The 16,315-nt window shown below is 43.6% G+C and overlaps 1 protein-coding gene across 5 annotated transcripts in view; it reads right to left on the reverse strand.

Annotated features, from left to right (window-relative positions):
• C1HXorf21 (chromosome 1 CXorf21 homolog) overlaps nucleotides 1-16,315 on the reverse strand; it is a 110,741-nt gene that overhangs the window by 17,851 nt on the left and 76,575 nt on the right. The window contains exon 1 of one of the 5 annotated variants that reach the window (XM_030575377.1): nucleotides 6,462-6,543. The exons of the other annotated variants lie outside the window; for them this stretch is intronic. The gene's annotated coding sequence lies outside the window, so the exon portion shown is untranslated. Of the gene's footprint in view, nucleotides 1-6,461; nucleotides 6,544-16,315 lie in introns of those variants that run through there. 5 annotated transcript variants of the gene reach the window in all.

Raw genomic sequence — 16,315 nt, forward strand, 5'->3', positions numbered from 1 at the left:
CAACATTGAGGGTGAGAAATTACATTTTGTAACCTGTTTCTTGAGTGTATTAAGCCTAGTTTGTGTGTTTTGTTTTATTTGCTCAGTTATCTGCTTTGTTCTGTTTGCTATCCCTTATTATCACATACAAGTTACCTTTTGTAGTTAATAAACTTATTTCTTGTTTATAACATAACCTAGTTTGTGCAATTCATATGGGGGTGGGGAGAAGCTGTGCATCTCTCTCTTCACACTGAGGGAGAGGGAAATTTTTATGAGCTTGCACTGTGCAGATTTTTCTGTGTAGTGCAAGACAATATTATTTTGGGTTTACTCCCCAAAGGAGGTGGGCATGTGAGTGCTTGGTGAATCTCCGAACTGAATTCTCTCACACAGAGCTGACTTCTGTCTGTGTCTGCAGCTGGGTGTGGCCTTACGTGTGTGTACTAGAGAAGGCCTGAGGGCCTGGCACAGCATAAGCAGGATGAGGATCCCCATGCTGGTGGAACAGGCGGGCTCAGTGAGACCCCAGCACATCAAGTGGTATCCTAGATGGGGGATCGAACCCGTCACACCAAGCACCTCACATTTTCTAATGTTTATATTCTAATACCCTCTGAGGTAAGGATGTTCTATTATCCCAATCTTACATATGGGAAACTGAGGCACACACAGGCAAAGTGACTTGCATAAAGCCGCAGAGGAAGTCTGTGCATGTTGGCGGATAGCACTCTAATCACACAACCATCCTGCCTATTTGGGGAGACGTGGGAGAGAGCGGCCATAGCCAATCTTCCTCAGCCTGAGCAGAGATCTCCAGGATGCAAGGTCTTTGAAGGTGAAAATAAAAAGGTGAAAAACAATGCAAGAGAAGTACCCTTGAAAGTCAATGAAGGTTCAGACTAGCCATCCTCTCTAGATATGGAGGAAGGAAAACAATTCTTCAATTCCAAGAAAAATAGCCAAGAGGATGCTCAGGGCCGGAGTGAGGGGTTGGGATGTGGAAGGGGATGCGAGGTGCTGGCTCTGGGAGGGAGAGGGTTCTGACTTGGGGCAGGGGTTGGGGTGCGGGTGGGAGTATGGGGTCTGAGAGGGAGTTTGGGTGTGGGAGGGGGTTCTGACCTGGGGCAGGGTATTCAGGGTGCAAGCTCCGGCTGGGCTACGCTTACCTCAGGCAACTCCCGTTAGGTGGTACAGTGGGGTTAAGGCTGGCTCCCTGCCTGCCTTGGCTTCATGCTGCTCCCACCAGCACTGCCCCTTCAGCTCTGATTGGCTGCAGTTCCTGGCCAATGGGAACTGCGGAACCAGCGCTGGAGGTGCGGGCCGCACGCAGAGCTTCCTTGATCACCTCTGCGCTTAGTGGCCACAGGAACATGCCAGCCACTTCCAGGGGCTGCAAGGAGCCAGGCAGGCAGGGAGCCTGCCTTAGCCTCAAACCCCTGCTGCACCACCAACCGGACTTTTAACGGCCCGGTCAGCAGTGCTGACCGGAGCTGGCAGGGTCCCTTTTCAACCAGGCGTTCCAGGTTGAAAACCGGACACCTGGCAACCCTACACTCTCACCCTAATACCGTGCATTTCAAGGCAGTTCACCCAGGACAAGGAAATGTTGGAGCCTAAACCTCTTCTCTGTATTTCCAGAGGTGATGTGGAACCCACGTCCACTTTGGACACAAGGGGTACTATATTGGATGCTTCACAAGTACTAATGGCTCCAAACACTATTCCTAACATCTCCTGGATTAAACCACTCTTAACACACATCACATAGAAAGGAATCATTACTGGGCCTGTGATATGACCAATCGGTAGGCCCAGGAGGAAGTTAATAATGGAGCAACAGCTTGAAAATAGGTGAGGCCTTTAATTTAGGGATTATTTCAGGTGTAACAGTGACAGGATAGTGAGCTGCAGCCCTGAGTGCATGAGGAGGCGATGGTTGCAGACTTGCCTTTATTTCTTGGGGGTGGGGAGGAACAGGGGAGAGAATTCCTTTCCCCAAGACTGACTCATTAGAGCCCAGGCATCTCCATTCCGCCCCCTCCATTAACCAGCTGGTCTGATTCCCTTAGCTAATCCATTATTTTCAGGCTAATTCTGAAGGGGAACTGGCTTAATATAATGTCAAGCTTTCTGATGACACTTTCACTGAAAGTATGAAACAGCTGACTCCTGAGCTCTTGGAATAAGACAGACATTCTAACATAGAAGCTTTTATTCAGTCGCATTGTGCAAAAAGGAATCTTGCATCACATTTCTACTGTACTTCTCAACCTACTACTGTGAGTTATTAGGGGGAAGATTTTAAGATTTTACACAGAGCGGTTTTCACTGGAAATGGGATTGTGAAATAGATGGGGGCATTCCCTTTTGTGTTCTTACTGTATCCTTAGTTCAATATAATGAAGTATATACAACTCAGGATTTTTAAAACAATGTGTGTAAAATACCAAATAAGATTTGGAGAAATTCAGGCAGGACTGCTGTGGCATAAGGGCTGGTTATTTCAGCTGTACTGAAAGATGTGTGCACTAGCTATTTGGAGCCATCTAGTGATACTTTAGTTGCATGCAACTTAACTAAAATAACGTGTTTTCCAAATACTGTATCTTATTGGGGGGGCGTTATTTGTTTTGCTCTCTTTTTCGTTTCTCTTCCTCTGCCCTGGCTACTCTTATTTCTTTCAGCTACCAAGAAAATAAACATTCAGACTGGGCCAAACTAATCCCGGGTAAAACTCCAGTGAAATTAGTGTCTGAATTCAGGCAGTCTCTGTGGTAGGGTTACTCCTGAAATGAGTATGGCTCACCGTACAGGAAATTTCAGTGCAGCACTAGCAAGTGTGGTAGAACTGCTGAGTAATTAAGACAGTACTGTCAATGTTTTTCCCACATGGCCAACCAGTTCACAGAAGGGCACTCATAGGCATTGCTTTCAGTGTTGTTAAATGTGGGTTCTTTTGGTAAAAGCAGCTCTCTAGAGCTGACTTCCATGTTTCAGACTCCAAAGGAGAGGAAACAAACATTAGGAGATGAGACAGCCACTATGAACTTGATCAGTTCAAACTACAAGTATATAAGATTATATTATGCAGTAGAAGTGACGTTCATGGATGTGAGGGAGGAGAGGTTATCATGAACAAATTTCTGGAAGGCTGGTGAAATATGGGTAAAGTGGAAGGCCCAGGAAGTAGGATTTTGTTGAAAGAGTGTCATAGACCTAGAAGAAAAGAGAGAATTCAAATAGTCAGGTATCCAAATAAGCACAAAGAGGCTGTTTTAGGTAGAGGGATCAGCATGGAAGAAGGAGGCGAGATAGGGATACACGTAGTAAGAAAATTAAAATTTCTAGGGGTAGAATAGAAAATATGAGACGATATGCCCAGGAAGATGGAAGAGAGTGCCAGTCAGTTGAGCATCTCCAAAAATGAAGGGAGAGAATGTGCACTAGATTCTGGAATAGACAGGAAGGCCCTGAAAATCTTTGAGGATAGAATATTTATATGCCTGCTTTTTGGTACTGAGCGATGGGAGGGAAGTGGAGGAGAGTCAAGTGCTTAGTCTATATTCTAATGTAGCTGCAATGGAAGCTTCCAAAAATCCATGAAGAGAAATGAGATTGCAAGAACCAGAAGATCAAGGCTACAAATGGTTAAAGATTAAAACGTATTAGGGAAAAGTTAATCATCATCACATTATCTATATGCACTGTATTACCAATGCAGCATAATAAAAAGTTGTGTAAGCATAATAAATAAAATACATTATGTATAATTATCAGAGTAGATAAAAGTAATAAAATAAATACAAGAGATAAGGCAGAGGAACAGCTGGCTGGGGAATAAAGAGAGGACAGTTATATGGTTAAAGCAAGGTCTGAGTTGGATTCTCAGCTCTGTCCTAGGCTTCCTGTGTGACTTTGAGTGAGTCATTTAACCACTGTATGAATCAGCTTCCTCATCCATAAAAACAATACCCTCTTGCTAGAAGTTTTTTAAATTAAATTAATCAATGTTTATCAATTGCTTGGCAATCCTTAGAGTAAAGGTATTACCCATGTGTAGCATATTATTATTCTATAGATAAGGAAAGTGTGATCTCTGTGGCCTCGATCACGTGAGGGTGGGAGGGAAACAAAGTAAAGAACTTCAGAGTGGTGTTTAAGACAAGTGAGTTCAATAAACATTAGGTCAGATCATACAGTACAGCAAAGCCAACTTTAGAAGAAGGAAGTAGGTTAAGTAATTTCAATTGCCATTGATCATCATATGGTCAATCTAGTTCTCATCTCTGCCTTTTGGAGAACACCATGTCAGCTTGTGGATTTCACCATATTAGAATAGGGTTCTGCCGATGACTAGATCATTCATATTACAGAAATCAACAAGCCTCTCTCTGTTTTCATTCATGGTACCACACCATTATTCTGTCATTGTTTGTGTTGTCCTTACCGAATTTGGCATTCAAGTCTTCCATGACAATAGTTAGGTCGTGGCATAGTACTCTCTCTCTATCTCCGCCTGTAATGTGAGATAGAATTTGTCCTTTGCTTTTCATCACTGTCATATGTCAAAGCACTGAATCAGAGTAATATTACTGTGTTTCCCTTTCAGTCTGTCTCTCATAAGGTTGCTGCTGATGGATTTCCATTCAAGCAGGGCATGCTCCACTCCCTTCTTCAAAAGGATGGCAACACCCTCATGGTGTTGTCCATCGTCTCATCCAGAATACAGCAAAGTTTCTTCCAACGCTATTGTTAATCTTCCTGATCCCGTCCATCGGCTCTCGCTAACACCCAGGATATGTAAGCTGTAGCTGCTGTGACCCGAGTTACCTTCCCTGTTTCATACATTGTCTATACAATCAAAAAAACAAGTTTGGTTTTTGTCTTGGTGTTGAGCACTTCAATCTTCATGCCAGTGGCTTCCTTTTGGCTTTCATCACTGGCAGTCAGACAGGTCATTTACTCCTGAAGCCAATCACACACAGTAATGGTTGATTTCTCTGCTGCTGTTTCCGTAACATATTTTGTTTTTTATGGGACAGGGTTATTAGCTCCTCCCCCAACCTGGAAGACCAGGGTGTCTGTTTTGCCTGGCCCCTCCCACACAGGCCAATCCAGCATGGTTAAACCTGCCAGGAGCAAAAAGCCCCCACCGACACAAACTCTGGGGATTGTTAGAGCATGCAAGCTGTCCTGCCACGACAAAGAACGGACACTTTTTTGCTTTAAGTGCTGCTTAATGCTTGATTTCAGGGCCAGATGCGTCTCTAGATTCCAGAAATGGCTGGCACCTTTAATGAGTTGACAAATAGTTTGCTTTAGGAAGGAACTTTAGAAATCATTAGAAATTAAAGGTGTTTTAGTATCCACACCAGTTCAGTATGTTTTTGTTGCATAATTTCATACCTGGATGAAGTCTGGATAATGATTTACAAGGATTGAGAATGTAAATTGGTTTCAGCTCCAAACTGAGCAGCCATTTTAGGAAGACTTACTGAGCACTCAGGAACTCAGAGATGTTGACTCTAAGCACTTTGAATGCTATTGTGTATCAAAGTAAAAGTAATGCAAAAATGTTTGCAATGTAATTATTCACACCCAAATACCATGGTAAGATAAGAAGCATCTGACACTAGGAGAGCACTTTGCCTTCTGCTTTATAGCTACTATTACAAGTATGGCTCAAACTCAGCCCCCCTCCCCCCATGTGATATATTGCACAACGTCCTATGCCATTTCATTTAGAGCAAAATGAAAGACATGTTGCAATGGTTTCAGGAATTTTTGTTAGTAATAATTCCCCTGTGTGAGGACACAGTAGACATGAAGTTAACTGTGTTCTTTCTATGCAGGATTCAGTCCTCCTCCAGCATACGCAGGGTTGCTTGCTGCCCTGAAACAGGACAATTGCCTAGCACTTATACTGAGCATGTGGGCTATTGAGCGGAGAATGGGCTAATTCCACATGCTGTACTACAGTGGTGTCCGTCATGTGGCTCTGGAAGCTTAAAACCATGGCCCTCAAGGACAACTGTGTTTGAAAAGAAAATTTGTATTTGAATATGAATTGGGGATATGGCCCCTCAGGTTTGTCCTGTGGTTTTTAAACTAAAATGGCTGAATCACCCCTGTCACCATGGAGAGGAGGTGGGGCACTAGCTGTCTCCCTAGGTGCCTCCCATTATATGCACTATAACCCATGAGGCAGCTGTAGAGTGAGCTGGGTGCTCATGAGCAGCTGCTTTCTCTTTGCTGCTACAGTTGCTCCTCTGCTAGATTAGTTGTTCCCCAAAATTATTTGAACTGCTGGTCCAGTAGCTCCTCCCCACAGGCTGGGGGAGGGGCCTTCAGTCACAGGTGGGCTTGTGCTTCCCAACTCCTGGCTTTCAATAGCTGCTCCTCTGCTGGCTGCCCACTGCATCTAAAGGGAGGGAGAGAGGGAGAAGTAGCTCTAGCTGCTCTGTTGCCTGTTTCCCTACCAGGCTGTGGGATTCCTCAGGGAGAGCTGAATTGACTATCTCTGCCTGAACTCATGGAGACGATCTAGTGAAGGATGGTTCTCTTCCTGCATACAGTCATCCAGGGCATCCTAGGAGAGAGGAGAGGAGAAGCTGAGAACCATCCACCAGTTACAGCCCCCAGAGTCTCTCCTGCAGACCTGGCACAGGTTAGAGCACCCTGTGGACTGCTCTAACATGCACAATCTGGCTATGGTACCCACAGCAGAGCACAATGGGAGCAGAAGAGGTCAGATAATCTGCTTGTAAGTATTAATTTTGGCCTTTTTGAGGTAATATGTTTGACCATCAGGCTTAAAAGGTTGCACACCCTTGCTGTAATACATGGTGAAGGGCCGCAATCTACTGCATGTTGTGATGAGAAAAAGTAGGCATATTTGTAGTGCAGAGCAGGGGAGGTGAATACCCAACCAGTGACACTCTGTTTGCCCTTTGTCAAAAAGTGTCTGTTATGCAGCCACTTGGGAGTCCAGAATTTGCTTCACCTGCAGCCTAGAAGAAACAGCCCTTTCACGGTTATTCTTATTCGGGATCAGAAGATATTACTTCTTTCCAGGCTGCCAAGTCTGCAACTTCAGGGGATTAACAGCCAAGGGGTGTGTGAAGACAGGTTGTCCATTCCATGAAGGAGATCTAAATGTTTTTATCACCATCTTATGGCTACTCCAGGGATCTGAGGACTGTTGAGCCTCATGTTGGTACCACATGGTATCCCTAACAATCAGTATACAAAATCTCCATCCTTACCTTGTGTCCTTGGCAGCTACATATTAAGTTGCTGCTCACTTGGCCCTGTGGCTGGTATATCTGCGCAGTTAGCTTTCCAATATCTGGTGAGATGTTTTTTTAAACCCAATAGCTGTAGATGACTCATGGCTCTTGATACGGAATCTAAAGGGGAGAACACCCCATGTCTCTCGTCTGCCCAGCAACACCCTACCCTGTACCCAGCTCAGGGCTGCCACACTCTCCCTGCCTCATCAGAATTACCTGTGGGGTGAAGAGGAGCTCTGTCCTTCTCTCACTGCATCTCCTCTCTCCTCCTCCCCACCTCTCCCCCCCAGCATGTTTGGCCGCTCTCCCTAGCAGCCAGGCCCAGGCAGGGAGCGGAACTGAGCCACTGCTTACACAGCTGAAGCTGGCAGTTCCAGGTTGCTGCTCCACACAACACGACGGCTTCCTGTGAGAGATCCTAGCAGGGGCAGTGGCCCACCCCACCTCCTCTGCTTTCCTGCCCAGGCTGTCTGCTGGGGACCGGGGCCGAGTGATCTGGAGCCCACTCTTTCCCCTTCAGCATGTTTCTGGCTTGCTCGGCCCTTGACCCGGCAGCCAGCCTCAGACAGGGAGCTGAGGGGGCAAGGCAGGCCGCCACCCCTGCCAGGCTCTCTCTTAGGCAGCTGCTGCACTGCACAGAGCAGCAACCCAGAGCAGCCGGCATGAAAAATGGCTGGTTCTGCCCCTTCTGCTCCATGCTAGAGCCCGGCTGCTAGCGACAGGGGCTGAGCATGCTGGGGGGCAGGCACAGTGGGAGAAGGACAGAGCCCCTCTCCGTCCCGCCCTGGCAGGCCAAGCAGAAATCTGGAGGGGTGCTTGACTCCACATGTCCTCCCACCATGCATCATTTGTGCCTAGGGTTGCCAACTTTCTACTCGCACAAAACGGAACACTCTTGCCCGGCCCCCTATCCCGCTCGTCCTCTGAGGCCTCGCCCATGCCCTACCCCTTCTCCAAGACCCTGCCCACTCCATCCCCTCCACTCACTGGCTCATTTTCACTGGGCTGGCTCAGGGGGCTGGGATGCAGGAGGGGGTGAGGGCTCTGGCTGGGGGTGCAGGCTCTGGGGTGGGGCTAGGGATGAGGGGTTTAGGGTGCAGGAGGGGGCTCTGGGCTGGGGGGTTGGAGCCAATGGGTTTGGAGTATGAAAGGAGGCTCTGGACTGAGGCGGGGGTTGGGGTGTGAGAGGAGGTACAGGCTCTGCACTGGGGGTGCTGGTTCAAGGGTTGGGCCAGAAACTAGAGATTCAGGGTGCAGGATGCTCCAGGCTGGGGCAGGGGGTTGGTGTGTGGCAGAGCTGAGGGCTCCAGCTGGGATTGTGGGCTCTGATGTAGGGCCCAAGATGAGGGATTTGGGGTGTAGGAGGGTGCTGTGGGCTGGGATCAAGGGATTCAGAGGGTGGGAGGGGAATCAGGGCTGGGGTTGGGAGTTGGGGCCTGGGAGGGGAGGGGTCAGGGGTGCAGGCTCTGAACTCTGGGCTCCTACACGGAGGCATGGCCAGGTAGATCTGCGCGCTGCCCCATCCTCAGGCACCTTCCTCACAGCTCCCATTGGCTGTGTTTCTGCTTGGGGTAGAACATACCACGTGCAGGGGAAGTGACCATCTCTCTTTTCTTGGGATCCCACCCATAGCACCCAGCTAAGTATTTACATATCTGACTTTTATAGGATATGTAGTTGTTTCATGTTTACATCATGCAAGCATCAGCACATAACCCTCACCATCTAAAAACAGTTCAGAGCTTGCTTCCTACATAGTTCCTGCACAATGGTGTAAGCCTCACATTTAATATTATGGGATTCCTGCTTGGGCAGGCCACTTAATCCAGTATTCTGTGCTAAAAACAGATCTTCCTTGGGTTAGCTATACATACATTTTCAAAAAAAAAGTCTCCTTTGGTTGTCAAGATATGTAGCTGAACTGTCTTTTTGCATTAGGTCCCAGATCAAGCCTTAATGTACAATCATTAATGCTATTGTGTAATTCTTAAATCTTTCACTCTTGCCCCAGAAGGTTACATGTGCAACATGCTGCATTAGCAGAGACCACCAAACATTGCTTAGACTGCCTTAATCATCAATTTCATCAAAATAAATCCTTCAGCACATACAGGACCGGCGCTAGGGGTTTGAGCGCCCTAGGCGGATGGCAATTTTGCCGCCCCGCGCGCTGGTCCCGCGGCTCCACTGGAGTTGCCGCAGTGGTGCCTGCGGAGGGTCCGGTGCTCTGTGGCTCCAGTGGAGCTGCTGCAGTGATGCCAGCAAAACGGCGCCCACCATTTATTCTGGCACCCTAGGCGATTGCCTAGACTGCCTAAATGGTAGCGCCAGCCCTGAGCACATACATATAGAGTGAGCATGACATAACTGCACCACAAAGCTCCTCTTTTATTACAGGGATCTTGCTATTAATATCAAAATCTACAAAGAAAAGATAAGCAAATGGAAAAATAGCAGCAATTCATCCTGAAATGAATATGAAAAACATCCTCCTGTTTTGGTGCCATTCGTGTACATAAGTTTAAGGAAAAGCGTGCCTGGTTCACAAAAAGGTCACCCACTCTGAGAGTAGCTTTCCAGTGATTTGGGTGTAGTGTCTTGACGATGGATGTTCAGGTGCTCAAAAAGAATGAGATCAGAATTTTCAGAAACAATTCAAAAGTGAGCCCCCAGATTTGAAACAAAACTGAATATTTGTCTTTATACAGAGCCCTAATATAGATGTAATTGCCTAAGTATAATAGCATATAATTCTGCTTGTTTCATAAATATTATGGTCTATAGTAATTTGGGGTTTGGTCAGTTTATCTGGGTCCACGTCCAATACATGTATGATTCTGTGTGCTATCTGACCAAGTTTTCTTCTTCAATTTCATAGTTTGTACTGTGGTCTTCTAGCAGCTCATCAACTGGGGTTGCATTAGCCCATTGATTCAGACATATGGTTTAACTCCTACTAGCATGAATGGAAGTTACACACATTTGGTTAAATAAACCCTATATATATTCCAATAATCTGGAGGATTATTTACTCATGGTAATTAGTTGTCTTTTTACTATTTTCACTGTGTTCTTGTACTACTCTAATGCAAAAACAAGCTCTTTGTTTTTAACTGCATCAGTGTGTTTTTTGTTTGTCTTGTATTATAGAATCAATAAAGCTTTTAATCACAAAGGGTCAAATCCTGTGAAGTCTTCAAACAGTTTTTATTCAGTCCTTATTTAGGCAAGACTCCCATAAACATCAGTGTAATCAGTGCATGAGAATGGACTTATGGCTTTGTCCTCTGATGGGTGCTGCATACCCTCATTTCTCATAGACTTAAGAGTGTTCAACATCTTCCAGGATGGGACCCTAAATAAGGACTGGGACCAAAGTATGTTGTAAAGTAGGAAATGAAAAGAAGGAATTCTAAACCCATGCAAATGTATCATTGTATACTGTTTTGGGTATATAATGCCTGAATTCTTTTGACTATGCCACAATATAATTTCTCAGTAATTTTGGTACTTATTAGCTGCATCCTCCATTTAACTGCAGACTGTGCCTTCAAATATTGTTCATAGTTTTCATTAAACAAAGCATTGTATCAAATAGTTCACATTTCTGTGTCTGTTCCTGTTGACAATTCATGTACAGCAGTCTCATGGTTCTCTGTCATTGCTTTTATAAGGATTAGGTGGAGAGAAGTCCATAACAGATATTCTTAGTTTTTTAATGTAGCCACTATTCTATTATAAAATAAACACAACAAACATACAGAGATAATTAATGAAGCTCCTCAAGCAAAGTATTATTTGCTGTAGTAATTCTGTAATCAAGGCTAATTCTACAATAAACATGGCCAAAAAAAAGAACACATAAATTTCAATCCAGCACAAACACCAAACAGCACATAGACTGGGCATAAATTAAGGCAGAGGTCCCATGCTTGTTCTTTATGAACTCAATGAAAAAACTCCCCTTCACTTCAATGGGAGCGAGAGCTGGCCTATAAATATTCTTGAATATTCAAACAGTGGTGAACTAAGACTCCAGGCACCTAGTAGCTTGTTTTACTAGCTGGATAACAGCCCAACCCCTATTGTGTATAGCAGAAATAATAGAACTAGGTATACAGCACATGAAATCAAATCTCAAAGACATGGCTCATGTTCAGTGTGGGCTGAAGCTGACTTCTTGCCTCATGAAACATGATGGAAATACCAACATAGAAGCAGGTAAGGGTTGCAATTAAATGTCTTTTATACTGGTGTTATCTCATCATAAATATAACCTGTGCGTGCCAAATGAACAGCCAGGTATGAACTCTTCTGTAGGAGTCATGTCATTGCATAGGTCATTTTCCTTGATTTGCAATAAAATAAAATCTTTAACTGGTGTAAATCAGTGTAGTTTTATTAGCTTCACTGGAGCTATACTGACTTATACTATCTGAGTAGGTGATCCTAGGATTTTATCTGACGCCAACATCATGAAATATTAATTACCCCCCAAAAAGGGAATATGCAGGCAAGTGAGTCTTTTGTAGTTATTAGAATGTTATTAAATGACATGGATGTAATCAACTAATAGAACTCTAGCTTCTAAATGTAAATGTCTTACACAGGCTATATCCATTCCTTAGGCTTTATCTACATTAGCACTTTAGTCAGCAAAATTTTGTTGGTCAGGGATGTGAAAAAACACTCCCCCCCCCCAACTGACATAAGTTTCACCAACAAAAGTGCTGGTGCAAACAGTGCTATGTCGGCAGAAGAGCATCTCCTGCCAACATAGCTACTGCCGCTCATTGGGGGTGGTTTAACTATGCCAATGGGAGACCTCACAGCAGCACAGTTGCAGCAGTACAGCTGTCAGGTTCCCTAGTGTAGACAAAGCCTTAGACTGGTAGCTTCACTACATAATGTGTAAAAGGAAACATTTGAAACTACTCAAAGAGCAGAGCTTGCTAGATTGTTTGTATGCTTGATGGATATATAGTATGTTATTAGATGGTTCAGTCCTGCTCCAACTGGAGTCAATAGAAGTATTGTCAAACATTTCTGAGGGAATGGGATTAGGTCAACAGGAGAAGTTTAAGGACATGAGACTCTAATCCTACAAATAGTGACCCACTCTAAAGATTCATTCCTGGGTGGTTGTGCACATCATCTCAATAGGAGTTGAGAGGGCTCAGTGCACTGCAGCATTGTCCAGTGGTTTGAGTACTAGCCTTGGACTTGAGAGAGCTTGGTTCAATTCCCTGTTCCATTACCACAAACTGTGTGTGACCTTGGGCAAGTCACGCAGGCCCAGATTCTCAGAAGTCAGTGGGAATGAGGTGCCTAAATAATTTTGAGGATCTGGGCCTTAGTCTTTTAGTGTCTTGATTTCCTGTCTGTAAAATGGGGATATTAGCATTTCCTTACCTCACAGGGATTATACATTAAAAATTGTGAGGCATTCAGATACTATGGGGGTCACATAAGTAACTAAGGTAGATCAATAGACTCTAAAATAGTGGGCAGTTCTGAATTTCCAAAACCTTGCGTGAAGATAAAATATCATACTGCAGGATCAGCAACATCATTGCCACCCTGTAGCAGAACAGCAGAGGCTTGGGAGAGAATGTTGGTAATGTCTTTTTAAACATTTTTATAAATGAATATATTTCTATAAATGATGCTGTCAGATGTTATAAAATAACCTACCCTGCAACGCTGAACTCCATTTCACTTTTAGAGCCCACTGTAGACATGTGATTGCTCCAGTCTGAAATCCTACTCATTTATTCTGCTTTATTTAATTTGTATTAGTTGTACGTGAATGTGGAGCTCAGACCAGCGAAGGATTAATAAAATTAGCTTGAGACAGAGTGATAGCCTCGGGGTTTTCACACAGCTCTGCTAATGCTTCCTGTTCCTGATGTGTCATTCCCTGCTACATCAGTCCTAGATTTTTTAAAAAATTTATTTATGCATGCATTTCGGCTAGAGTTTAGGATGAAAATCACTAAACTCATTTTCAGTTCTTACCTGAGCCATAGCTTACAGAGAGCAGACAGCTGCTGGTGTTTACAATAATTCATCCTTTTTAAAATGTTGCTACTAATCACAATCTATCCGTTTTTCTTGTACATCATTTTTGGCAACATTCACCTGTCTGTTATAAAACAATGTATGTGAAATGATGCACTGTACAAATTCTCTCTGCCTTGCTTCTGTGGAGTTAAACTGGAAGACAGTGCAAGGAACAGAGCCCAGGGAAAACTGTACTCTTCTCATGTGCTTTTGGGATGTGAATAGGCTGAATTCAGTTGACAAAAGCAGTAAGATAGAAAACAAAACATGGCTTCTGGAAAACTAGCAGAAGGCTCAGTCTCACCTAACACTTCTCTTTAATATGATAAGCTTTTTCATTCTAGGATCCTACAAAGTGTCTCTTACAACAGTCAAATGCTTCTGAACTAACCAAACTATTGTTTGTTTGTATATTTCTCTTCATTTCTCCCCATGAGGAAGCAGAGGTCATACCCTGTATGATGAAAGAAAAGACCCAGAATCCCCTGCAATGAATGAAGTACAGCTTACCAAGGAAAGTGCTAGCATAAACAGTCTCTTAAATCAATAGTGACCACTGATTGACCAGTGAAGGCATGAAATAGCCTTCCAGGACAGTACAGGTCAGGTCAGGTTGAAATAATTATTATCTCAAGGTTTGTTGATCAAAATGTTTTGCAAACTTTATGATAAGATGCAGTAGATATTATTACACCAGTTAGTGACTGTGGGCAGAGGCAGGGAAACCCAATGGTACTTTCAGGTAAGCCTAAGCCTTGTTGCAAGAAACATTGCAGTTCATTTTAAAACTTCTGCAGCACAATACAGAGAAAAACTTTCATCAGTGTGGATGGAAAAAAAAAGAAAACAGAAAAAACAGCTCAGCAGAAGAGCATTAGTATTTTTATACATTTCTAAAAAAAAGTTTCTCCATGTTGATTTTAAAAGCATAGCATTTCATCCAGTTACTGTTCATTTATCATTGGTTTTATGGTAAATTACTTACAGAATATAACTCAGATATTTGCTATGAAGAACTTCTTTATCAGTTCACCGACTGATAATACAGCAATTAAAGTGGGATTTTATTTCAGTAAATAAATCCTTTTTGCTTGATTTCCCTGAGCAGTAGCAAAAGAGGATAACACATGAATGAGAGATGCTAGTACATATTCTAGCTGTTCTTTGCTTGAGCCTTACTTTTCCTTTTCTCTATTAAATGCCACCGTCCACCTTTTACCAGACATTCATTTTAAAATATCCTCCACACACTTACTATCATAGAACAAAAAACAGATGGTAGAGCTTCTAAGGGAAAGAAATATGGTTGTCTGCCTAAAGAAATAGATAGAAAACACGAAGATCTCTAAATGGCTTTGTCCAAAAAAGCCTGGGATCAGAGGAACTGAGTATTGGCAATTTCCATTTGTACCACAGCGGGAGCTTAGTATGCTAGCAAAGTCCCTTTTCCTGCTGTAATAACAAAGATAAAATGAATCAGCCATATGAAGATAATTTGCATAAGCACATAAAGATGAAAACCAGGGAAAGGTAGGAAGGAAGAATTATTTATCTGAGGGCTCAGTCAAACCTACTCTGCAGTGACCTATGTCTCTTTCCCCTCCTATCATGCAGAACACAGTCCTTCCCTGAAGAAGTAAATGAGTTTCCCCGCTTTATTCTTTCTGTCTTTGAACACTAATGAGTGGTGAATTTAGAGGGAGTTAAAGGCTCAGTTCTTGTTGAATTTCATTACTACCAGAGCACTTGGACCTATGTGTCTATTTGCACTGTATTACTGAATTTACCTTAAGAATTTTACAGTATGTTTCCTTTGCACTTTTTTAGTTCTTTCCATCCATGTATCCTAATTCTCTTTACCAGCGTAAAGTAATCTAGCCTCACAATAACACTGTGAGGAAGGGTAGTCAATAGGTGGACTGCGGGCCAAATCTGGACTGCCAGATGCTTTAGAACAGACCCCAAACTCTTCTTATTTACTTATTACCATTATTATTTTTTATTATTATTTTCTCTGGAATCTGGACCTTGACTAGACCTTGCCCATGAATTTTGGACCTCATCAAATAATAATTGACTACCCCTGCTATGAAGAAAGTCTGATTATCCCCATTTTCCAGAAGAGGAAGTTGAGGCATGGAGAGTTTAAGTGCCTAAGGACAGAGGACAGAACTGAACCATCTCTCTTGACTCAAAATCCTGTGCCTCAGACACAAGACCATCCTTTGTCCTTGGTTTGTACTTTTTTCTTAAACCATTGGTCTTCCTTTCAAAGATAACAGGTGTGCCATGAATGCCAAGACTTCACAAGTACACTTCTAAAGTAGAATATTCAAATGTACAAAACCCATGCAAAATAATTGCATGTGAAAAAAATTGCATTTTCCAGAGCTACCTGCAAGCCCTAGGTTGTGCTTCTATAGAAGCTCTGCAGTGTCCCAACTGTGTGGAGTTTGGAGGGAGTGGAGTGGGAATGGCGAAGGGTTGGTAGGATTGGCTGTGTTCTTCTGTTTAGCCTGTTCTAATTCCATGGTCTGCTGGTGTGCCTCCCTTTGGAGCTCTATTTTTCTTTTGTGGTCCACGTCTTTGGCTTCTTGCTCTCTTCTGTGGGCTGCCTCTTCCCTGGCTATTTCTGCATTTATTAGTTCCACTTCCTTTTTTGTTCGTTGTCTCTTTCTATGGCTTCTAGCTTTGCTTGGTCCTGCTTCAGGGTTTTTTTGGAACTCATGGTTCCTGTTTTCTTGTGCTGGTTGCCCCCTGCTGCTCAGTACCTGAAATGCTGCAGCTCAGGGTTGCTTGGCAACAGACTTTCTAACACTTTTCAACTAGTCTTTCATGTTTAAGTTAGAACAAAAGAAAAACCTTTGATTTGCACATGTGTTTTGCTGGAGTTCCTCTTGACTCACAGTTGGAGTCCCGTTGTTTAACAGAAGACCCTTGTTAAACTTAATGTCTTTGCCTTCAGGCAGTCTCTCTGC

Source organism: Gopherus evgoodei, chromosome 1, assembly GCF_007399415.2.
Source record: "Gopherus evgoodei ecotype Sinaloan lineage chromosome 1, rGopEvg1_v1.p, whole genome shotgun sequence".
NCBI lineage: Eukaryota > Metazoa > Chordata > Testudines > Testudinidae > Gopherus > Gopherus evgoodei.